A 23135-nucleotide genomic window follows, 5' to 3' on the forward strand; every position below is an offset into this window, starting at 1 on the left:
TGAGAGGTCACACACAAGATGAGCTCCTGAAAATTTTACATTTGAAATCAACTTTTGGATGAAAAAACGAAACCGAAGAAATCAATAACCTGCAAATAGCAACATAGAGATACAGACATCGAAAAAAGAAGACGGACTGCAACAAAAATATCCATCTTACCACCAAAAAAGGGAAGATCTCCAGCACATCTAAGCCTGAAAGACAGCAAGGAGCAAACCAACCGACCCTGCTAGCCTGACACAAACCTGGAGAGGTAGGAAAAGAGGCTGGAAAATAAAGAAATAAGGAAAATGAAAAGCAACCTAAGACATAGACACTACAGTGTGTCTATATAAAACAAATCTGATTGAAGAGGGGAGATTTGTTGGCCTTGACACCAGAAACTTGCCTAGCTTAGCTAGCTTAGCCATCTTGACAGTTGGAATCAGTTGGAATCAGTTAGAATCAGTTGGAGTCAGTTGGGATCAATTTAAAAAATCATTGTCCCATCAAAGAGTGCTACCATGGAGACAGAATTAAAAAGCAACAGATGCAGCAGAGAGATAGAATACCCTGCTAACTGTAGCAGCGCTAAAGCGTAGATTTATATCTGTGTGCAATACACACCCCTCCATCAGAGTCCCCATACCATGATGAAGACTTCTACAGGTCTCTACAGACAGAGATTTGTCAGTTTCAAGCCCAAGGCAAAATACTTCTGTGTGAGCCTCAGGCTTCTATAAATTAAATGGGAGGTTCAGAGGAGACAGTCTGGGACGCTTTACCTACTGTTCAGCTCTCGGTAAAAGTGTAGTTGACTATGCCATCTCAGACATGGACCCCTCCTCATTCAGTGCTTTCACTGTACGAGCACAAACCCCCCTCTCAGATCAATAAATATGTACTTGAAAAAAAACAGAGATGCTACTAAGAAACAGCCAAGTAAACTGTACAATCTAAATCAGGCATACAAATGGGCTCCAAATAGTAATGAACAATTTATACACAGTTTGAACTCAACTGAAATAAAACATGCAATAAACACATTCAACATAGTCCACTATCAAAATACATCTGAAGTTAACAAAGCAACAAAAGACATTACCCATATCTTCCAAAACGCTGCATTAAATGCCAAACTTGGGAAAACAAAAGGAAAACACCTTAACAGTGAACAAAAAACCTCTGACAAAAAAATGGTTTGACAGTGAATGTAAAGATATGAGGAAACATTTAAGACAGCTATCAAACCTAAAACACAGAAACCAACATGACCCAACACTACAACATGAATACTTTGAAACTCTGAAACAATATAAACAGACCATAAGACTAAAGAAATTCCACCATACCAATCAAACACTTCAGGAGATTGAAAACGCAGTAGGACAGGGTCAGTACTGGGACATGTTGAACAGTTTAGAAACCACAAAGCCACAACAATTGGGCATATAAGATGGAGACATCTGGGAAAAATACTTCAGTGACCTTTACAAAAGTATACCACCTGAAGACCTGAACATAAACCAAATTGATATTAAATCAAAATTAGACAATCTTGAATCAGCCATCAAAACTAACCAAAATCCATTAGATTATCAAATTACACAAAAAGAGTTAACAGACAAACTGAAAACTCTTAAATCAAGAAAAGCTTGTGGCACAGATTGCATAAAAAATGAAATGCTGAAAAACAGTACCCCAGAGTTACAAATTGCAATTGTTAAACTGTTCAACATGGTGCTGACATCTGGCTGCTTTCCTGATGTCTGGAACCAGGGGCTGATCACCCCAATCCACAAAAATGAAAAGAAATCAGGCCCTAATAACTACCAACCCGGTCTCACGGCAGTTTGTGTAAATGTCCACGTTATTCTTAATCTATTGATACGTGTTCACGGAAACGTTTTTCTCGTTTTTTACGTGTAAATGTCACATTATTTTCTCGGGGAAAGGACGCCGGGAAGCGGACGAAAAGGTCGCTCCATAAGCCGGGAGGCGCCCGCGAGACGGCCCGCAAGGCGGCCCGCTGGGGACACCCCACAATAACGGGATGGCGGAGGTTGGGTTTAGGAAAAAACTTACGGGGAAAGGGTGCCTTAAACGCCGGGGAAAGGGCGCCTTAAACGCTGGGAGACGGGACGCGATCCCCGCTCGCCCGGCTGAAAGTCCTGTGTTTCGGCTTTTTTATATTACTCCCTACAATTTCGTGCTGTGGCCACAAAATATGCTTCCCATTGAAATACATTACTTCACATTTTCGTGTTGTCCACCACGTAAAAAACGACAAAAACGTCTCCGTGAACACGTATCAATAGATTCAAATAACGTCACATTTACACGAACTTCCATGAGACCGGGCTGTAACTACAGAGGGATCTGTGTCAACAGCAACCTTGGGAAAATATTCTGTAGTATCCTAAATTCAAGGATACTAACCTTTATTCAAGAAAAAAACGTACTTAGTAAATGCCAAATTGGCTTTCTTCCAAGTTACAGAACCTCCGATCATATATACACCTTAATTGACAAACATGTCCATCAAAAAAAGGGAGGGAAAATATTTGCTTGTTTCATCAACTTTAAAAAAGCCTTTGACTCCATTTGGCATGAAGGACTTTTCTTCAAAATCCTTCAAAGTGGAATAGGTGGCAAGGTATATGACCTTATCAAATGTATGTACAAGCACAATCAATGTGCTGTGAAAATTAATAATGAAAGAACAGAATATTTTACCCAAGGACGCAGTGTGAAGCAAGGATGTTGTATAAGTCCAACATTATTCAACCTGTACATAAATGAACTTGCAGACCAGTTGGACCGATCAGCAGCTCCAGGCCTCACACTCTTAGACACAGAGATTAAATACCTGCTTTATGCAGATGACCTTATTTTGTTGTCTCCAACCAGAGATGGTCTCCAACATAACCTGCCCATCCTGGAACAATACTACCATAACTGGGCATTGGAGGTTAATTTCAAGAAAACTCAAATTATGATCTTTCAAAAAAAAGCCAGATGTCTTGAAACCAAATACCATTTTACTTTGAATAACACCCAAATTAAACGCACACAAAATTATACCTACCTTGGTTTGACCATATCTGCATCAGGGAATTTCAATAAAGCCATACATTCACTTAAAGAAAAAGCATGCAGGGCAATGTATGCTTTAAAAACCAAGCTGTTCAGCATTAACATCCCAATTAGAATCTGGACTAAAATATTTGATAGTGTAATTGTACCGATAGCACTTTATGGAAGTGAAGTTTGGGGCCCACTCAGTAGATTGGAGCATGACTCCTGGGACAAGCACCCAATAGAGACCCTACACACAGAATTCTGTAGAAAAATTCTAAACGTTCAAAGGAAAATCCCAAATAACGCCTGTCGAGCAGAACTGGGACGTTTCCCATTACTGCTAAATATACAGAAACAAGCTATTACATTTGGGACACATCTTAATTTAAGCCAAAAAGGCACACTTCATTTTAAAGCACTAAAAACCCAAGAGCTGAATCCTGAAAACAGTGCCCTCAGTCAGCTGATGGTGAAGCTAACCAATGAGGCTCCCATTAGCACTGGTTCAAAACAACTCAACAGAACAAAACAGATTATGAATCATTCAAAAGATAAATATTTAGAACATTGGAAAAATCAAACAAAAACACAAAGTAGACTAAATTGTTATTTGACTCTTAACAGAGAATATAAATTGGCTGAGTATCTGCACACTGTCAGAGATCTAAAGCAGAGACGGATCCTGACTACATACAGGCTCAGGGACCACCAACTGGGTCAGACAGACAGGTCAGAGAGAGAGAGACAGGCTCAGTGACCACCAACTGGCCATAGAGACAGGAAGACTCAGACAGACATGGCTGCCCAGAGAGGAACGTATATGTGCTCACTGCTCAACAGGGGAGACAGAAACAGAGATGCACTTCCTCCTCCACTGTGAAAAATTCTCATCACTAAGAGACTTACACTTTGGAAAAATAGCCAACAAAATAGCAAATTTCCCAATGTTAACATCAGAAGAGAAGCTGGTAGTTCTCCTAGGAGAAGGGACAGCAGCCCCACTAGCAGCTAAATATGGATCTGCCTGCCACAACCTGAGAGACTCACCACTATAAGATTGTACAAAACTGTTAAGTATTACATTGTGTTATGTAATTGTTTTGTAATTTAGTATGTTTATTACACTGTATAGAATATATGTGACACCTACTGTATGTATTTAATATGTGATATGCACTATATGTATTTTCTGTAAACTGCTTTGGCAACAACATGTTTTCTTTGTTCATGCCAATAAAGCAAATTGAATTGAATTGAGAGACAGAGCGAGAGAGAGAGAGAGAGAGCGAGCGAGAGACAGAGAGAGAAAGAGAGTATGAACAGTGTACAGGATTTGATTTGTTAGTCTGTACATTTGATAAAGCTAGTACTTCATATCTCAGATTCATTCAGGTGTAATTTTGGATCAAAGAGGGACGTGTAATTGGTGGTAGACACAATCAATGTAATGGACTATTTTGGTCTAGTCACATTGTATTATCTGAGCTGCACAAGCTGATATGTGGAGAAGAAGCCGTGTGATGCCGTTCCAGTGGAATGTCAAATGTCCAACGAGGCTGCCTTGGCATTGGTTTCTCTTTCTTGCCCGATGAACAGCTTGAGCAAGTGTGCGAGAAAGACTCACAATTCATATAACAAGGGGAAATGGAGGTGCTGGTGGATCATGTCAAAACTGTTTCAAGCAAAGAATTAATTCTAGTAACATTCACAACCTTAAACTCCACTGGACATGTTTAGTTTGCTTATTTGATTTAATCTAAAATAAAGTTAAGAAAGACACTAAGACGATGACATGTTTTTTTTTAGACAGGCAAGGGGTCCATGTCATCCATGTTTCCTCCTAAAAACAACTCTATCTGCATGACACAATGTGATCCCATCAGCCACAACGCCCTGGAGGTGGTTGTGTTAGGTTTAAGTTCTTCCTCTTGCAATGGCCATAACCTTTCTAAAGAAGGTTTTTAATCACCTGGCATAAGACCTCCAGGAAATAGTCAATATTCCTCTTCTCTCAGGCCATTTCCCCAAAAACGCTGAAAACAGCAGTGATCAGGCCTCTTTTAAAAACGAACAAGGTAGACACTAGACGGGTTAACCTCAGCCCGATCTGCCGGGGGTTTGATTTCTCCCTGCAGCTCAGGCTGGAAACCTGTACATTTATCTATCCTGCTTCCGTTACAAATTTGCGGGAACCAATTACAAACTGGCTTATCCACATGGCACGCTATTGGCTGGTTTAACACGATGACGATAGAGAAGCGACCAATCAACTTCTTGTTTACATTCAACATGGCGGCCACCGAAGGTCAGCAACCCATTGATGCCGATGTCGCTGCTACGTCACCCGGATCATTGCTCTGATTGGTTGAAGGACTATCCAATTGCGTACAGAGTCATTTGAACTACGCCCGTTGATCACGCCTCTTGTGCAGTAGAACATCCAGAGCAGACTCCCCAGACTAATGTTCAATCTTAAACGATTGACCTTGGTCTGGTGATAGCAGGACTAGGTAGACACCACAATGATGCCAAATTGTTAGGCCCATATCAAACCTCCAATTTCTAGGTAAAATCAATGAAAAAGCTATTTTTAATCAACTCAACACCTTCTTGGCACTAAATAATTGTGTTGTTACTTTCCAATCTGGATTTCGACCCCATTACAGCACTGAGACTGCTCTCATGTGAGTCCTAAACAACATATATTTAAATAAAGACAATGGCAAAGTTTCTTACTACTGCTGTATTTCATTGCTGCATCATTCAAGCTTACAATACAAAGGGCTTAGAGGTCAAATACAGGTTGATAGCAGAGAGAGAAACATAGAAATAGAAACCTAAGAGCAAAAAACATTAGTGGCATTAAAAACAAATCTTTAGAGAGCATGTTTTTTGTACACTCAGACCAAGCATCATTATCTAAGCAACGCTTTCTCCTAGAAAATATATTTTTGTATTACTAATTTTGCAACAGCAAATATGTTTTCAAATGCACTTAATACCACCTGTATCATGTTTTCATTAGCATATTGAGGAACTGTTGTTAATTAAAGATCTCCAGACATATTTTATGACAAACAAAAATGCTTTTAATAATAATTTGTGTCTGAGATGTTTTCCAGGATCTATGAATATAATATTATATATATTGGTGTACATTTCAAACTGGACCATGATTGGCTCAGATTTAAAGGGATATTTCACCGCTGGAAAGATGAATATGTATTAAATTGGGTCATTTATGTAGTAGAAATGTGAATTTCTTTTAGAAATTGGTGGCTTCTAGGCCGAGAAAAGCCAGAAAATGTATTTTTATAATATAATAGACAGTGAGACAGTCAAGTCAACTCAAGTGTGTTTTATTGTCATTTCAACCATATACATGAAACAATGTTTCACCGTGGCTCAAGTGGTGTTACACATTTCAAATATATAAAAACAACATTATATAAAAACGACATACGAAACAGGCTACATTTAATGCACGCACATTATGTGCTCCGTAAAGTTCAGCTAACGCATTGGTAGCATTAGCACTTGATGGGCTATAAGTACCGAGTATAAACACAGCCGTGAATTCATGTGTAATGTAGAATAGTCGGCATCTAACAGTCACAAACTCCACCAGCTGTTAGCAGTTAGTTGGATACAAGCACCAGTCCGTGTTAACACAGCCCACCTACACTAGTCTTACCCGGCGACAGAGCAGCATCTGCTTGGAAGGCTAGCAGGCCTGGTAGCTGGATATAGTGGGGTCCGGTACGCTTTTGTTCAGCCATGTTTCCACAACAACAAAATCACAGCAGTCTCTGAACTCGTTGGGAGTTTCGTTGAAGTTGGATGTAGTCCAGTTTGTTGTTTAATGAGCGGACACTTGCAAGCAGGATGGATGAAACAGGTGGCCGGCTAGCATTAGCTTTCCACCTAGCTCGAACTCCTGCCCTAGTTCTGCGTTTCCGCTTTCTCGCACACTGCTTTCGATGTCCCCTTACCCGGCTAGCGGCATCGAGCGACACCGCAGGCTGAGGTGCTGGTCTCCGTAGCAGGCGAAGCTTGTGTAGTGTGTTGAGTATTCCGTCTGTAATAAAGTGTCCTGCATATTCCTACAATGCCTCCGATGATGCTAAATAACGATTTTTGCGTCATCAGAGGCTTTTTTTCCAGACCCATAATACAGAGAAATCTAGTCTCGGGGGGACATGAGGGAGGAAAGCATGGTCATTCAAAAATACTACCGGTTTTCTACTGATACAAAGCTTAATGCTAATTGGTGAGGTATCCCTTTAAGGTGAGAACAGAGAAACGTTCACCTTCAACAGATGAATGTGACAAACTCTGTAAGTGAATGTCAAACATCCAAGTGCAGTAACAATAAGCAAAACATTTTCTTTTTAATGTATCTGCCAAGTACCAAAATGTTGATACTGACCGTATCTGCAAAACGTTCACTGACAACGCATTTCCTTTGTTTACCCTACAATATCCACTCTTGCAATGAGATATCTGCTCGTACCAACTAGAGCATGATTAAATGTGATTATGTTTAGGCACTCACACAACAGTTTGGCAATATATAAACATAATGTCTAGGAGACACGTTTATGACACATTAATACCAATCTGTTTTTACAGAGAAAAGAAAATCTGTGATACACCTCTGTAAAAAGCCTTTCATTGCCGATTTGCTCTGTACCATGGCCATAAATACAATAACCTCCGTCAGAATTGACTTCAATACCTCAACAACCCTTTGTGTCCTTTGTAACACGGAAGGTGAAAAACTAAATATTTCAAAAGTGGAACACATTGTTAAAATAAAAATGCGATGCATTTCCCGCATTTAAGTCAATTTTTATAACTCATGCAAGTTCTGCTCAACTTATTTTCTCCCCTAACATGCACTCAGCGGTTTGCTGTTTTAAGCCGATTTCCATGTTATTTATTTATTACAACCTCTTAATTTTTCCTACTCCCAATCACTCCACTGTGTTCAAAAGCCTTTATTCAGTTTAAGTTAAAATATGTTGGGGTCATACTTGTTCAGCTATTCAACAGATCTCCCCAATACCCAATCAGGTGTTAGAATTCCTTACAGAAGGAATATACGTATTTTTCCTCTCAGGCTAGTGGAAATATATATATCACCAATAAATTTGCATCAATATTGGTAAAGCTGAACCTGTCCTGAAACCAGTCCTGAACCTGAAACAGCCTTGCCTGGTTCTGGTTCTCTACACAGCCCTGCATTAGGCAGGTGGTCAATTATCTATGAGAGGCCGTATAGGAAGTAATCCATACTTCTGTCTTACACACACTATCATAATCTTGCATATACACCACTATACTCATACACACACACACTATTATAATCCTTTTACATGTATGTATGAGAGGGTATAGTCGTGTATGTGAGAGTATAGTAGTGTGTGTGTGCGAGTATAGCATTGTATGTGAGAGAGTATAGTAGTGTGTGTGAGAGAGTATAGTAGTATATGTGAGAGAGTATAGTAGTGTATGTGAGAGAGTATAGTAGTGTGTGTGAGAGAGTATAGTAGTGTGAGAGAGTATAGTAGTGTATGTGAGAGAGAATAGTAGTATATGTGAGAGAGTATAGTAGTGTATGTGAGAGAGTATAGTAGAGTATATAGTTGGGTATGTGAGAGAGAAAGTATAGTTGTGTGTGAGAGTATAGTTGAAAAGGAAGTTGGTTTGATCAATCAGGAAGACAGTTTCAATTCTCACTTCCTCATTGGCTAAAGGGGCCATTTTAAATTATCATTTCCTGGTGGGCTTGCTGCTTTGAAAGTACAGCTAGCACCAACTCAGAGGAACAAGGAACATTTAAATCAAGCAGCAGAAACTTTAAGGACAAAAACAACCTTTGACGAAAAAAAAGTATTCTTATCTTATTTAGTTTCTTTTTCAAGGTCAGTTTTTGTTGTGGGAGTAAATGGTAATGAGGAAAACATTGCTATCCTTTTCATTTCACCTTCATTTCTATCATTTTACACGGGCTCGTGCTCCGGGGTTGCGCGTGGCTGTGCAGAGGCAATGCAGAACATTTTAGTTGGGAGTGACATCGCTGAAATGAAGGAAGACCCCCAGTGCATTTTGAGACTTCAATGTTGTTGTTGCAGAAAATGACTCTTTTCAATGAAACAGTTATGAACAGAATTCTAGAAACTGTAGACCCCCTAGCCAATGACGGTAACCATGGCATTCAATTATTTTTGGGCCTGGTGAACTCTATCAGTGTTAGGCTGGGCTGCCTGGATTCAAGCGCAGACACGGAAAAGGTCAGAACAGGTATTGAGGTTTATTGAACAAAAAACAAATGAGTGATGCAGGTGCTGGATATCCCCTGGGGCTGAGAGTGGGCAGACAGGTGAGAGGCAGGATCGGGAAAAGAACAAGGCTCAGATAGGCAGACTGGGCTTCCAGGGCGGTAGTGGAAATCTGGACACAAAAAAGTCAAAACTAGGCTTGCAACAGGTATACAAAAAAAGCAGTCTTTCAAAAACGGTGAGGCTGGCCGTAGCGAGTGTTACCACTTGGGTGAACGGACGATCTGGCAGAGACTGGTTGGAAGGCTGGGGTTTTATAACAGGAGTGGTGATTGCTGGATGTGAATCAGGTGAACAGGAAGCCACAGGTGTCTTGACGAGGAGGGAGAGAGAGCCAGGAGCACCACACCCACTCAGCACATGACAGACAACAAAAAAAAAGGGAGAGGGAAACAGACAGCACCATGACAGTACCCCCCCCTCAACGGGAGCCTCCCGGCGACCCACCCGGCATATCAGGATGGGCTGCATGGAACCTCCTAACCATGTCCGCATCCAAAAGAAAAGACCGCGGTATCTATTGTCTTTCCTCTGGGCCGTAACCCTCCCAATCCACCAAGTATTGCAAGCCCCTGCCACGACGCCGGACAGCCATAATCCGACGCACCGTGTAAGCAGGGAGGCCATCCACGACCCGAGCCGGAGGAGGGGGCACAGCTGGAGGGCACAGAGGGCTGGAAGAGACAGGTTTTAGTTGGGAGACATGAAAGGTGGGATGGATTCTCATAGTACGTGGTAGCCTTAACCTGACAGCTGAGGCGTTGATGACACGGTCAATGACAAAGGGTCCAATGAACCGGGGTGAGAGTTTCTTAGAGTCAGTCCTGAGGGGAATGTTCTTAGAGGAAAGCCAAACTCTGACCGGGTTTATACGTGGGGGCCGGGGGCCGGGGTCCGGCGGCGATCAGCGAGGCGACGATTGCTCGCCACAGAGCGGAGAAGAGCTGATCGGGTCTCCTTCCAAATCTTGCGGCAGCGTCTGAGGTGGTGCTGGACCGAGGGAACCATCAATTCACTCTCCTGAGAGGGAAACAGAGGGGGTTGATACCCGAGGGAAGCCTCGAATGGGGACAGCCCTGTGGCCGAGCTGGTCAGAGAGTTGTGTGCATACTCCACCCAGGCAAGCTGCGAGCTCCAGGAGGATGGGTTGGTGGATGCTACACAATGCAGGGCTGCTTCCAAGTCCTGGTTGGCCCTCTCTGCTTGTCCATTAGTCTGAGGGTGGAAACCAGAGGAGAGACTGACAGTAGCACCAAGAGATTGGCAAAACTCTTTCCAAACCTGGGATGTGAATTGGGGTCCTCTGTCCGAGACTATATCCAGGTGGGGGATGCCGTGCAGTCTGAAGACTTGTTGAACTAGCAGGTCGGCGGTCTCATGGGCTGAGGAGAGCTTGGACAGGGCAATGAAGTGCACGGACTTAGAAAAACGGTCCACTATAGTGCAAATGGTGTTGTTACCTTGGGATGGGGGCAGGCCTGTAACGAAGTCCAGAGCAATGTGCGACCATGGACGGCCAGGCACAGGCAGAGGGCGCAACAGACCTGCAGAGGGTCGATGGGATGCCTTGCTCTGGGCGCAGACCGTGCATGCCGATACGTAGGCTCGAGTGTCAGCTTCCATGCTGGCCCACCAAAAATTCCTCTTGAGCAGAGACAGAGTACGGTTGAAGCCAGGGTGACAAGCGAACCGGGAAGTGTGGACCCACTGCAAGACCTGGGAACGAACAGAGTCAGGCACAAACAAACGGTTAGCTGGACCGTTGCCTGGGTCTGGCTGATCCCTCTGGGCCCCTCTGACAGCAGCCTCAATCTCCCAGGAGATAGCCGCTACCACACAGCTGGGTTGGAGGATGGTGTCTGGGCTGGGAATGTCCTCCATGGGTTGATGTAGTCGGGACAAGGCGTCTGGCTTAACATTTCTGGAGCCGGGTCTGTAGGTCAACACAAAGTTAAAACGTCCAAAAAACAATGCCCAGTGTGCCTGCCGAGAGTTCAGCCTCTTAGCAGACTGAAGGTAAGCCAGATTTTTATGATCAGTCCAAAAATAAAAGGCTGTTCAGAACCCTCCAGGTAATGCCGCCACTCCTCCAAAGCTAGCTTCACGGCAAGCAACTCCCTGTTTCCCACATCATAATTTCGTTCCGGTGGACTAAGGCGGCGAGAGAAAAAGGCACATGATGCAGTTTCTGGTCTGGTCCAAAACGTTGGGAGAGAACCACCCCCACCCCACTGTCTGAAGCATCCACTTCAACAACAAACTGCTTATCAGGGTCAGGATGGACTAGGATAGGTGCGGAAGTAAACAGTGTCTTAAGCCGAGTAAAAGCAGTTTGTGCTTCCGGGGGCCAGGTGAATGGGGTCTTGACTGAAGTAAGTCGAGTGAGGGGAGTCGCAACCTTACTGTAGTCCCTGATAAAACGCCTATAGAAATTGGCAAAACCCAGGAAGCGTTGTAACTGCTTACGGGAGGTGGGAGTTGGCCATTCGGCAACTGCTCTGATCTTCTCAGGGTCTGTCTTCATCTGCCCGCTCTCAAGAATGTACCCCAAAAACCTTACAGAGGTCACGTGGAACTCACTTTTCTGCCTTCACATAGAGCTTGTTTTCGAGTAGTCTCTGGAGCACCTGGCGGACATGGGAAACATGTTCAGCAGTGTCCCTTGAAAAAATGAGGATGTCATCCAGATATACATATACAAAGCGGTTCAAAAAATTCTCTGAGCACATCATTCACAAGGCTTTGGAATACCGCAGGTGCGTTGGTCAAACCAAAAGGCATCACCAAGTACTCGAAGTGTCCCTGGGGCGTATTGAACGCAGTCTTCCACTCATCCCCCTCCTTGATCCGAACCAGGTGATAGGAGTTGCGAAGGTCCAACTTGGTGAAGATCTTGGCTTGCTGTAGAGACTCAAAAGCAGAGTTAATCAAAGGTAGGGGGTACCGGTTCTTGACAGTTATGTTGTTAAGGCCTCGATAGTCTATGCAGGGTCGGAGGGTCTTGTCTTTCTTCTCAACAAAGAAAAACCCCGCCCCAACTGGAGAGGAGGATGGACGGATGAGTCCCGCATTAAGAGAGTCTCTGATGTAACTCTCCATAGTCTCCCTCTCAGGTTTGGACAGGTTATAGAGCCTGCTGGTGGGCAAAGGTGCATCAGGGAGCAGTTTTATCTCAGTCATAGGGTCAGTGTGGTGGAAGGGAAAGTGCCAGGTCTTTCCGAAACACCTCCCTAAGCACGTGGTAGTCAGAGGGGATAGCGGACAAATCAGGAAGCTCAGTGCAAGTGTCTTTAGTGGCACATCCAGCAGGGGGCAGGGCTGACTGTAAACCGTTGGAATGACAGAATGGGCTCCAACTTGCAATCCTTCCAGCCGACCAGTCCACCTGTGGGTTGTGTAATGTTAACCAGGGAAACCCCAGAATAACTGGTGTATTGGGAGCTGTGATAAGGTTGAAGGTTATTTCCTCGTGGTGATTGCCAGACAGAACTAACTTGATGGGGAGAGTGACATGAGTTACATGGGCCAGAATTCTGCCGTCCACAGACCTGGCAGTGCGAGTCTCCGAGAGAGTCTCTATGGGGAACCCTGACTGGGTGGCTAACTCGGAGTCCAGAAAATTGCCTTCAGCCCCAGAGTCAATCAGGGCTAGCACAGAGAGGGAGAGCTGGGGAGAACAGAGGGTGGCCGGAAGCTGCATACGAGAGGGGTTAGAAACGGGAAGGTTATCTTGGCTCTCCAATACCCCCACATTTATTGGGGAGCCCGGTCTTTTGGCCGAACGGGGCAGACCGCGATGAAGTGACCCTTCCCTCCGCAGTAGAGGCACTCACCGGATCTCCTACGGTGGAGACGTTCGGCCAGAGATAGGTGAGCACGGCCCACCTGCATAGGCTCTTGTTCAGCCTCGGGTGGGGTTCATCACGTGACACTAGCTCATCCTTGATCCTCTCACTCAGTCCCTTATGAAAAGCTGCGGATAGCGCTGCGTCATTAAACTCTGTATCAGCAGCAAGAGTTCTGAACTCTACAGAAAAATCCGCCACACTCCTGGAGCCCTGGTGAAGGTTTAACAACCGCCTAGCGGCATCCCCGCGAAGATCTGGATGATCAAAAACTTCCTTGAATTTAGACTCAAACTCACTCAGAGACAGCATGGCAACAGGTGAGTTGGAATTAAACGCTTCAGCCCACATTAGTGCCCTTCCCCTTAACAACCCCAGAATGTATCGTACCTTGGACTGGTCCGAAGCGAATGTTTGCGGGCGTTGAGTAAAAACCATGGCACATTGCAACAAGAACCCTCTACACTTAGAGAATTCACCGGAGAATGGTTCAGGATCCGGGGCATATGACTCCCTCGGCGGGGTCAACACAGGCTGTGGGGCTACAGGGGCTGGCTGTGGAAACACAGGCTGTGGGGCTACAGGAGCTGGCTGTGGGGTCTGAATTAACTGGGTTAAGGCAGAGACTTGTTCAGTCAGAAGTGATAATTGATTTGACATGGCTTGCCTGTCCTCCACAAGAGTCCAGATCAGCTGGTCGTGTTGTCCGAGCAGTGCTCCTTGGTTGCTGATAGCTATTTGGTTTCTGGTGCCGATGGAGTCCGTCTCCGTGTCCGCTGAATCCATCTTGGCCAGATCGTACTGTTAAGCTGGGCTGCCTGGATTCAAGCGCAGACACGGAAAAGGTCAGAACAGGTATTGAGGTTTATTGAACAAAAAACAAATGAGTGATGCAGGTGCTGGATATCCCCTGGGGCTGAGAGTGGGCAGACAGGTGAGAGGCAGGATCGGGAAAAGAACAAGGCTCAGATAGGCAGACTGGGCTTCCAGGGCGGTAGTGGAAATCTGGACACAAAAACACAAAAAAAAAGTCAAAACTAGGCTTGCAACAGGTATACAAAAAAGCAGTCTTTCAAAAACAGTGAGGCTGGCCGTAGCGAGTGTTACCACTTGGGTGAACGGACGATCTGGCAGAGACTGGTTGGAAGGCTGGGGTTTTATAACAGGAGTGGTGATTGCTGGATGTGAATCAGGTGAACAGGAAGCCACAGGTGTCTTGACGAGGAGGGAGAGAGAGACAGGAGCACCACACCCACTCAGCACATGACAGACAACAAAAAAAGGGAGAGGGGAGAGGGAAACAGACAGCACCATGACAATCAGTGAGCAAGTTCATTAGTGTCAAGGTAATTAATAAAGGTTAATAAAAGGCCAGTGACAAGTTTCCTTTTTAGTAAAATGATTATTCCATTTTCAATTGTTTAAATAAGACATTAATAATGTATTAGGAAATGGTCCGTGTACTTTTTCGTTCATTCCATTTTCATTTCATAAATGAAAATTTATAAAACAAAAAAAACGAATGGTTATTTGATTTTCGTTTTAAAATACATTTGAAATTGAAATACAAGGTGTTTTTTCCTTTTCATGGTCAAAAGTGGATGGGAGAAATTTCAAATATGCTGTGATTTTCATTTTCTATTTCATATAACAAAAAAAAAAAAAAACACTCAGAAATAGAATGGCTTGTTTTTTCATATTCCGGATGTTGTCATTTACAAGGCAACAGCGCCAGCGTAGCCTACCAGTGTTGCTTTCAGCCCAGGCTAAAATTACTTTGGAAACCTATACTCTTGATAATGCTTGGGGGGGGATTTTATTTCATAATGTCACATGTATTTATTACCCTCTCTCCCTGCCTCCCTCTGACTCTCTGTCCCTACCCACTGGAGACAACTTCTCCCAAAGAGAGTCAAACCAGCTGAGGAATTGAATTTCAGTTCACGGCTGTAACATTACTTAATGTTACCGTTACAGCGCCAAAGTCTGGTCCAAGCAAACTTTCTTCTGCTTTTCTATGCAGATAGTGATATGCTTTGATGCAGTGATGTCAGGCAGGCTTGCTAGTTGCGTTTAGTCTGAGTCTGTGAGATAACCAAACTTCCTTTGAATATAATGTGCAAATAAATAGATGGAAATAAATAAAAGTCCCCTGAAATAAATAAAAGTAAAATATAGAGGCTATTGAACTATAATGACTAATGCATATGTTTATATGTATTGCCTCATTTATGTATTTCATTATGTATTTCATAGATATATTTATGTATATTTACGTAAAGAGGTGCATAAATAGGCTACAGTTTCCCTGTAATGGCATTTTTTCATTTCTGTTGTCTAATGATTAAATGTTTTGTTATATGAAATAGAAAATGAAAATCGAAGCATGTTTTAAATTTTCACATTCCCTTTTGACATGAAAAGGAAAAAACACCTTGTATTTAAATTTCAAATTTTGTATTTTAAAACAAAAATCAAATAACCATTCATTTTTTTGTTTCTTTAATACCTGTTAATGAAATGAAAATCGAATGACCAAAACATACACTGACCGTTAAGGAGTTCTCGGAAGTCATTCCTGACCAAATCCCTGAGTGTTTTTTAATGCAAAATCCATAGTTTCCTTAAAATCCTCGAATTTGTTCAGGACTGGCAACCGCAGGCAGTTAATGCATGTGTTTGTGGTGGGTAAATGACGGCCTTGTCTGAGGGGCAGCTCATGGAGAAAAACCACTGAAGGTCGTGGGCAGAAGCCCAGGGGTGGAATATCATTTGCTCCCGTTGCAAAGGCCAGGACACCCCCAAAGGGTCCCTCTTGTTCTGAAAAAGAAATACACCAAAGAACACCAAAAAATAAATTAAACATGGCATGTAGAAAACGTTTAAAAAGGAGGGAAAGACAAAGACAGACAGAAGGGCATATGAAAAGATTTTTATTCCATAACTAGCAATAATACTTACCCTAAACATCCATGAGGTAGTCCCTCCAAAATGCAACCACACATTCCTCTGCCCTTCTTTTGTTGCTGCCCACTGCTGACAGTCGAATTTCAAAGAGCTGTTCTAGAACATCAGCTGTGAGTGGGGATGGCTCGTGACAAGACAGCGGTCTGAAAGCATCTGGGGGCATTCTTATTGCATCAAGAACACCAAGGGTCTTCATCCCCTCCCTGAATCTGTAAAAATGTATCATGAGAAGATACAAATATCTGTTCTCAAATTGGATAAATTATCACACAGCACATGAAAGGGATGACTTATAAGACAGTTCAGTGTTTGTTGATTATGCAAAAAGGCCTGGTCTTTGACAACTATCTAAAACGTGATGTTCTTTAAGTTATTTTATATGATACATGCAAGCCTTTATTCAGAGTGTTTGTAAGGTTGTACACCGGCTTTTAAAAATATATGTTGAAATCTTTAATTTTTCTTAACCCTTGTAAGGTGTTCGGATCTGTGGGAGCCATTTTTAATGTTTGCTAAAATGGAAATTATGCTATTTATTATTTCTTCTAACTCAATCTCACTGGCCTTGGCTCATTCTGTGAAGAAAATAAAAAATAACTTATTTTTAATGACTACACACAGTACAACCCCCCTACACATAACTATTACATATGAGGGGTTCGGGTCTACTGGACCTGAGTGTAATTATTACAGTGTAATAATTGTAGGTGCTATGAAACTTAACTGTGTCCTCCTCCTAATTGGGCCTGCTGTGTGTGCGTGTGTGTATGTGTCTGTATGTGTGCGTTTCTGAGTGTAGGTGCTATGAAACTATGTTGTCTTTCTGCACCTGCTATTCCCACACAAAGTTACAAAATTGTTACATTTCAAGTACTTTCACCTGTTCTGATTAAGTTCTAAGAAATAAGCCCCAATAATGATAATGATTGATGATAATGAATGAAAAATCTTGTTTCTATTTTTTTTTTACTTTTTTTATAATTGAATTTCCTTGTTTACTCACAAAAAACGAATATGATCTCACAGGAGTAAATGGCAAATATGAACCATAAATGATGTATATATCATTGGTAATTGAGCTAAAGTAAACCTCTGTTAAGTATTTTTACATAAATTGTTATGGCTGTATTGATTTAAAAGCCTAATAATGTACATTGTCTGTGTAACAAAAATATGAACACCTTAGAAGGGTTAATTAGGTTTGCTAAAAAAAATTGAGTTACACAAACCTTTGAAGTGCTCCATTGACTTGATGAACCACCTGAAACATGATATCCTCCACCAAGAGATCTTTGTCTTCTATGCGTTTCAAAGGCCTTAGACACCCAGCATTGGCCAGATAATCTGTAATAAATCATTGTATAGTATGAACAACACAAGATTAGATATATTAAACAAACTGTTCTTTCCTGGAGGCCAGGCCTGTATGTCATGATGAAATTAGGTGATGCATGAATTTATATGAATGACATCTTTTATTTAACTACTTGAGTCACAGTAGTATTAAGAACTGACCAAGCCTGGTGTAAACATTCATATGAAAGTCAGAAACAAATCACACAAACTAAAGTGAAGATTGCAGAAATATATAAACAAATATGTGGCTTTACCACACTTAGTCAGGGCTCTCAGGCAAGAGTGACATTCTACCCCCCCCCCCCTCAAAGTTTCTAGCATTAAACACTTCATTTCCTGTATTCTGGTGAATTTGTATATAAATAAATAAATATAAAAACATAGGAATATATACCCTGTTTGAGTCTCTGGTCTCTGAATGAGCAAATGTTTGGGGAAGTGTCTGTACACTGCTCTATGCCTTTTCTTTTCATTGGTTGTGTTAAATCTTACCCAGATACAATAGTGCTATTTTCTGATGGCTATTGTGTAGCCCCTTTCTTTTTTTTGATTGGCTGATAAGTGGCCGGTTCCATAGTGAGATCGGCGCGCCAGAGAAATTTTGGGCGCTGCAGCATATTAAATATATTATAAATAGTTTTTCCACATGAGAAATACAATGTGTGGCGGGAGTGCGTGACAAAAGACCAAAATAAGCACTTGAGAGCCCTGCTTAGTAGTATTTAGATTATTCACTGTAATAAACATATGTTAACATGTGGATTGCACTTTTTAATATTAATACATTTTATTTATATAGCGCTTTTCATGGTACTCAAAGACACACACAGCCTAAACATCGTCACCCAGTCAGATGATTACAACTCAGCTAGCTAGCCAGCCGATGCTAGAGCAAGCTCTTATTTAACGCTATCTTTACTGTAAACAGCCTACTGTGAGGTCTGCTTACCCAAAGATAGGCGAAATCCAATAAATGCAGAAATACACTGCAATAAGCTGCGCACTGAATAGCAAATTACAATGTGTTTGAAATGTAATAACAGAAGCGCAGCAATGGGTACTATAACCAATATGCTTCCATAACTGCTGCTGGCTAGCTTTTTCTCCTAGTCAAAGTCAAATGTATTTGTACAGTAAAATATCATATACTGTGGTTAATCAAAGGACTTGACAGATACTGTGTTGTCTCTGTCATGTAACAGCAGATTTAATTCTGAAACCTGGTTTCTGAAATTATTTCACACAGCTTGCTCAAACTTGCTTGATTTTTTTCCACCGAAATGCTGTCTCGTCTGGTAACGGAGTCCTCCGTGTTCCATTGAGCTAGCTAGATGTAGCAGTGCTAGCCCTGGAGTCAGTCAGTCAGACACACAGGATAGGCCCAAGACCTTTAAAGCACACAGATTTGTTCATCAGAATCAGGCATCAGAGACAAATTATACAAATTGTATTTAATTAAGCATTTTAAAATAGCAATCTATCTGATAAAATGTAAGCGATGAATAGGAAAAACAAACAAGAAACACAATTCAAATCAAAAATCATAAGAAAACCAATCAACCAAAATAAGAAAAAAATAAATAAAAAAAATATGAATAAAAGGAAACGCACATGTAATATATACACAACAGTTAATAACCTACAATATATCCAGACCACTTTTGTACATGTGTTCAGACCATTTTTGTGTTAGTGTCCAGGAGACTTTTACCGGACTCAAAAGAAACACTTCTACCGGACTCTTTTGCCGGAATCCAGAACAGCTTTAGTGGGGGAAGAACGCGCCGGGGGAATACTGGCCCTTTAATTAGTCGTGGCACCACGACAGCCCCACAGCAGCCTGGATAAGGCTGCAGCCCGGTCCAGCTGTGTCGTGAAACACACTATTAAAAACAGGACCGCAATGAATTTAAAGCAAACGGGCAAACACAGCAACTTACCGAATTACAGGACAGGCCGCCCTCAGACCCCGGCGGAGGAACCCACCTCGCGCACACACACAGCGGCCCACACTATAACAAATAAGACTGTCAGATCTTGATAACTGCAAAATGGGTCGAAAGAGGGAGGCATGCAGCTTACCGAGACACCCAACGCCAGCAGCCCAGATACATCCACCCACACGGGGACATCCACAACCAGAACAGGGTCAGCTCTATGAAAGAATGCACATTAATGCCACATGCACGGCGACACGGAACAATAAAAGGCACAAAAGATGGAAAAAGTGCACTTACCACACCGCAGCAGACTGACGACCTAGGGCAACGGCAAAAACGTAAAGCACGCCAACCTGGACACGTCTCCACAGACACCCAGCAGGAGAAGACAAACAAAACAAGGCCACACACACAGGCTTAAATAATGTCCCCACCTCTCCCAATCAATCGGAATGAGCCCCAGGTATGCTGATCCACACTCCTGTGTGCAGATAAGAGGGAGGGGAAAAACCTCATCCGGTCACACATGTAAAAGGATTATAATAGTGTGTGTGAATGAGTATAGTGGTGTATATGCAAGATTATGATAGTGTGTTTAAGACAGAAGTATGAATTACTTCCTATACGGCCTCTCATAAATATCCACTTGTCAGGTTTTCAGCCAAGACTCTTGTCTGCACATTCTCAGAGAACTTGGGTTACCTTAACGGCTTGGCTGTATGTATTTGCACAGAGGATGTGTCATTTTGATGGCAAGGAACTACCTATGACCACATCTCCTGAGTCAAAACCTTGTGATACAATAATTTAAATGTGGAAGAGTTGCTCCGAACATACAGTGTCTGATACGTTTTAGCTTCTAAAGACATGCAAACAAATGAATACAAGCTTAACACTTTGAAGAGGCTTGCCAGCAGAGACCACCAAGTTATTTTAAATATCACAAACAGGATTCGAGTGAATAAGTGTTGGGCAACACATAACAATGTTCCTCTGTTACAATTAATTATTATTGAATGAGTTATGTTGTAAATGTGTTTATCATACATACTTACTTAACAGTGGTGCATATTTGCTGATGTGGTTGTATGAAGTTTTAATGCTTGGGCTAACCACTTTTATCTGCCTTTGCTATTCTCATATATATCCACTGGCATGTTTGCCTCGTTTAACAATCTTGGAAAATATGTGCACACCCTAGACTTGTGGTGTTGCACTACAACTCATTAACTACAAAAAACATTGATTTCATATTGTCTGTGAACATTTACTCTGGCTATGGCAAGAAAATTCACTTTTAAGTAGCTTATTTGAAACTTGCCTTAGAAAAGTAATCTGTCACAATTAACGTTATGTCAACCTTAGTTTTTTTTCATACATCTTTTTTAATAATTTCGCAGCATCATAGTGTATTATCTCAGTTTCTAGCATATCTCATAGCTGATTTAATCATAGCTGTTGTTTTTACAGCAGTACATCCAGATCAATCTCTTTTTTACATCTCAACAGTACAGAGAGGGCTCATTATTTATTACAAAGCACTAATGTTTGGATAAACAGATGGCAAGCAGATAAAAAGCAATATAGTTACAAAAATTCAGGATACATTTTGATCGGAGTGTCTATTTGCACCCCCGTTACGAATAGCCTCGGCCACACAGCTGAGCTATTCACACTCTGTGTGTGACGTAACAACAAAAACACGTTGCTCGCATGCACCGAAATCATGGAGGACGTTCATCTTCCATGACCGCAGAAACTGGCATATTAAGAAAGTTTTGTCTCTAAAGTTTATAACAATTGAATTTCTAGCAGAAAATGGTTGGAAAAACAGTTGCACTTTCTGTCTTCAGTGAAAGCATACAACCTATAGTTTGTTAGTAACTATTTTGTGTATACAGTATGGTTACCTAGCAACTGAGGCTTGAAGACACCAAGTGGTAAAAAGTTATATAGCTTTCTGTAAGAACTGCTAGGTGAGTGGTTAGAACACTGAGCTTTGGTCTGGGAGTCTGGAGTTTGATTCCCCTGTGAGGTGATCTTATTTTTTAAATTTTGGATTGGATAATTTGCATGCCATTGTGCAGTCAGAGCCCGCGAACGCAATTTTGTTTTTGCAGGGTGGTAGGTGAAGACCATAGACTGTATATTATTATTAATATTAACAGTCTATGGGAAGACTCATGAATATGCCTGCTCTGGTTGGGTTGGTTAGGCAACAGCCAACAGGAGTGGGATTGGTTATGGTTAGGGTAAGAATGTCAGGGCGATAATATTACAAAAAGGTGTAATACATGAGTAGTATGGATAACTGTGTGTAACTATATGCCAAGGTACTGTAAATGCACAGGAGTGCAAATAGCATACATTGATATTTGTACCAGACGGGGTATTAATAGAACACATTGCTGTGTGCACCGGCGGGGTACGAATAGCATTCATTTCTAATTGCACCAGGGTACGAATAGCAAACACTGCTAATTGTACCAGGGGTGCAAATAGCCTCACCCAATTTTGATTTTAAAATGTTTTTCTTATCAAGACTCTGATACATAGCTTGTTTGCATTTAGCCCCCATTTGGTCTTTACTTTCTATGACTGGAAGCATTTTCTAAGCTGTTATTCTCTCCGTTGAACAATACAACAGTGCTACATCCAAATATGTCACACTAGATTCAGGCCTACTGCTTAGTTAGCGAAAAACAGCATACCAAACAAGGTAACTTGCCTTACCACCCAGTCACCACGTTAAGAATGTTAACCATTTATGAATCATCATGGTAAAATGTTGCACACTGTGTGGTCCTTTACATTTAGTTGATCTCGTTGTTTCGTGTCTTTTCTGTAACTACGGATCATGTTCTCTTCCTTCAGTTAAACAATGTCTGCTCTACTTGTGACTCTGCGATCTTGCTGCTATAGCAACTGCTGTCTGGGAAAGGCTTACATCCTGTGTAATTTGTGCTTCCAAAACAAAAAAGCATTAGACAGAATCAGCAGTAATTTACTGTACTATTCGCAGCAGCCAACACCCAACACACCACAGTTTTGTGTCTCATTGTTTCGAAGTAACACAGATAAGCTCAAGCTGTACAAAAAAAACCTGCAGGATTTGGGATATTGGCCTTGACAGTGGGCAACACTTTTAAATTGTAAAGAAATCGTAAATTGTACAACCTAATTGGAAACAAATCAGTCTATTCAGTCGTATTATAATTAGATGTGTTCTAGAAATGAAAAGAGAAAGAGGCCTGGAACATTCAACCTCTTTGTTGTCTCTCCCACTCACAGCTTCTTTGGGATGCAGTTTTGTCTTCGCTAAATATTCCCATTTATATGCAGGTGAGTGAGCAGGTGGATGCTAGTCTATTATCCCTTTGATTCCTATTTCATAAACAACACGTCAGAGATGATGGTGGAGATGGAGAGAAATCTGATTCTATAATTATATCAGCTCTCTTCCAGAACACAAGGCTAATATTAGATATTCTGCTAATGCATCTTTCAGTTAAATTCTGAATTAAAAAGCTGCATTATTCATCACTTGCCATCTTGGCACAAAACCTGGGTGGAAAAACTGAGGCCAATCATTCATTGCTTTAAGGAGCCATTTGTCTGACAT

The 23135-nt window shown here is 41.9% G+C and overlaps 2 long non-coding RNA genes across 2 annotated transcripts; both read right to left on the bottom strand.

Moving 5' to 3' along the window:
* Window positions 1–15690: 15690 nt before the first annotated feature.
* Window positions 15691–17902, bottom strand: LOC120567447. Its single transcript, XR_005640573.1, has 3 exons — window positions 17447–17902; window positions 16212–16426; window positions 15691–16070 (listed from the first exon to the last, which is right to left on the bottom strand). It is a non-coding gene; the product is annotated as an uncharacterized LOC120567447 (long non-coding RNA).
* Window positions 17903–18839: 937 nt separating this feature from the next.
* On the bottom strand, window positions 18840–19919 carry LOC120567446. Its single transcript, XR_005640572.1, has 5 exons — window positions 19811–19919; window positions 19656–19728; window positions 19514–19585; window positions 19285–19439; window positions 18840–18961 (listed from the first exon to the last, which is right to left on the bottom strand). It is a non-coding gene; the product is annotated as an uncharacterized LOC120567446 (long non-coding RNA).
* Between the last annotated feature and the right edge of the window lie 3216 nt (window positions 19920–23135).

Source organism: Perca fluviatilis, chromosome 10 (assembly GCF_010015445.1).
Source record: "Perca fluviatilis chromosome 10, GENO_Pfluv_1.0, whole genome shotgun sequence".
Classification (NCBI taxonomy): Eukaryota; Metazoa; Chordata; class Actinopteri; order Perciformes; family Percidae; genus Perca; species Perca fluviatilis.